A 2,935-nucleotide genomic window follows, 5' to 3' on the forward strand; every position below is an offset into this window, starting at 1 on the left:
ATAAAGTTTTACAAGGATGATCTAACCAATTATCACAGAACCCCACTAACTAAAGGGGACTGATTGTTAGGTGGAATTTTACTTTAATCAGTAACTGATTTATCAAGCAATCTGTTTTAAGTGCCTGTTAAGGATCTTTCAGTAGAAAATGCAATAATTGCTTTTCCATTTTGAATAACACACCAAATTTCTGATCAAAGAAAGGTTACTTCCATTTTTTACAGAACAAACATTAGAGACCACGGAACCTTACTCTAACAAAACACTAATTACAACGACCACTTCCAGAAAGTGGGATTACCAGGCTAGATAAGGTCCCAAGTAATAGGAACTATTTTTTGAAGAGCTCAATCAATTTGTTTGAAAACGGTTTCATTATTTAAAAAATCTATTAATTTAGGCAAAATTGTATAACAGGTCGACCATAAAATCTTTTATTTTTAACTTAACCTGTTTAAGGGGCCAATATGACTTCGGTAAATTTGAATAACAAGACAAAATAATGCTATCCAAATTGAATAATTTATTGCTGGTCTGAGACTTGCCTTGTTTTACACTTAAGTAGAATATACATTATTTCCACAGATAGCAGATAATCAATATTTAAAGGAATTTAAGAGTGACCTATTCAATAAGGCAGTCATCTTGGTAGCAAACTTTTATTGAAATCTTACATAACAAGCTTTATAAAAAGCCAATATAATTGGAAATTGGGTTCTCCCTCTAAAGCCCTAAGTGTTCAAAGTTTGTAACAGTTAATTTAAAGTTAAGCAAACAAATATAATAATGACAGAAACCGCTGCAGCAGATCCTGCTGAAATACTTAAAAAAAAAACTAAATGAGCTTAATCTTTACAAAAGTTATTTTAGCTCAAAAGCTATAAAATCAAAGTTATCTTAATTCTACAAAGGGAGAGGATCTTTGACTTCATGCCATTTCTTTAGAACCTCATCTTTTTCATCAAATTTAGCTACAAATCCAATTTTTGTATGCCCCCTTTTTCGGGAGATTCTTCTTGCAGAAGAGGCCAAGTACAAACGTGGAAGAGTAACTTCCTAAGCAAGTAGGAAAGTGTCCCATAATAGCGTGCAAAGAATGTAGAATTCTGGGTTAATCTCTGGAGCTCCATCTGGATCGTGACCTTGACTTTGAATGAGATCTAGAACGGGATCTTGAAGCTCTTTTTGGTGGAGGGAACACAGAACAGGCCTTTGAGGGTGGTGCAGGTAGGGGTGAATTGGAACAAGAATGGCTCCTTGATCTAGGTTTTGACTTTATATCACCTTCCCCATTTTCTTTGGGGGAACGAGACCTGCTTCAAGACTTCTCATATTCATCCTTCGATCTGCTCCTAGAGTGCGAACGGGAGCCTCGATCAGACTTAGGTTTAGATTTGCTTTTTGATCTAGATTTCCTGCCTTTTGAACGAGAACGTGATTGATCTTTGCTCCGAGACCTGGATTGGGAGCAACTTTTTGAGATACTTCGAGATCTACTGTGGCTGCTCCTACGACTTCTACTTCGTGACCTTCTGCTAGTCCGTGACCTTGATCTGCTTCCAGAATGAGACCGCCTGTGGCTTGTTCGTGGTTTATCTTCCATTAGTCTAAATACTTCTCCCATTGATTTCCATACAGTCCGGCTTATCCAAAGCACGCTTCATGACCGAGTAGGAGCGAAACTCACTGACGCCTTCATTTGTGTGTTCTTCATGAGCATCCGCATAGGTTACTTCACCTGCTCGTCTCATGAAATCCTTTAAATCTCTCCAACAGCAATGACTAGAAAGTTGTTCTACAATAAGCCTGAATTCTGCGCGTACAGGTGGTCCAGATTCGCCTCTGCCAGAGGTTCTCCGACTGCCGTATCCACCTCCACCACTGCGGCTTCCGTAGCTGTAGCCGCCACGCTCGCGGCGCGGGCCCCCGGCATGCTCCACGATCACGTGCTCCACGATCACGCGCTCCACGATCACGCGCTCGCCTCAGAGCTCCCTGCCATTCAGCCCATACACGGCATCACCGGCGTCGCGGGAGTCTCTGAACTCCACGAAGATGTACCCCTTTTTAAGGTGTATTTCGAGAAGGCGGCCATAGCCACTGAAAAAGCGCTGGATGTCCTTCTCCCGGACGTTGTAGCTCAGGCATCCTATGTGGACGCGTGGCATGTCCGTGGCGGACGAGGGGCCCGAGGGCCGGCTGTCGAAAGGCAGACCGCAGAGGCAGAAGCCGCGGGGTGGGGGCGGGGGCGGGGACGGCGAGAGCCCGGACACTCACCTCCCACCGCAGCGGTGGCCGGGTCCAGCCGCACGTTCAGCTTTGTGTATTTTTGACTTTTCACTTTCTTCGTTGCCTTGTGGCTCTCCGCACCGCACACCATCGGTCAATTTAAAACCTGTAAGTGCATCTGAGAGTAAATTGGACATAAATGAATAATCAAGAAACTGCACATGTTCCTTTGGAGACATTTTAGTTTTTCTGCAAGTGACAGTTGGAACAAATTGTGTTCACTGCAAAAGAGAAGGGAATGAATGTTTGACGGAAAGGAGTTACCTGTTCACTTGTTAACTTTTCGTAGAGTTCAACCATATTAAGGAAAAAACTTATTTCTTACTCACTGTATTCCTAACACATAACATAGTATCTGACACAGAATATGTATGTAATAAATATTTTTAGCGGTTTTTAAGTAAAGGAGCAAAGCTTAGGTTTTATATGAAAAGATATACAAGAGAGATCAAAAACAATGTGTGTATATTTGGTTGGATAAGCTGAAAATCCCCAGTATCCCTCTTTGTTTTGAAAAAAAAAAAAAGAAATAATCCAGGTTTTGTTTGTTTGTTTGTTTTTGTTTGGTGATTGGAAACAAAGGTAATATATTAAGGAGTGAAATAATAAACACACCAATTTCTTAAAGTCAAAATAGCCCCAAGAA

At 41.3% G+C, this 2,935-nt stretch overlaps 1 pseudogene across 1 annotated transcript; it reads right to left on the reverse strand.

Moving 5' to 3' along the window:
- Nucleotides 1–1,111: 1,111 nt before the first annotated feature.
- LOC307053295 (serine/arginine-rich splicing factor 6-like) lies at nt 1,112–2,168 on the reverse strand (annotated as a pseudogene). The gene has a single exon. The product of its transcript is annotated as a serine/arginine-rich splicing factor 6-like (transcript).
- Between the last annotated feature and the right edge of the window lie 767 nt (nt 2,169–2,935).

The sequence above is a fragment of the Hyperoodon ampullatus genome (assembly GCF_949752795.1).
Source record: "Hyperoodon ampullatus genome assembly, chromosome: 5".
NCBI classification, from domain to species: domain Eukaryota; kingdom Metazoa; phylum Chordata; class Mammalia; order Artiodactyla; family Ziphiidae; genus Hyperoodon; species Hyperoodon ampullatus.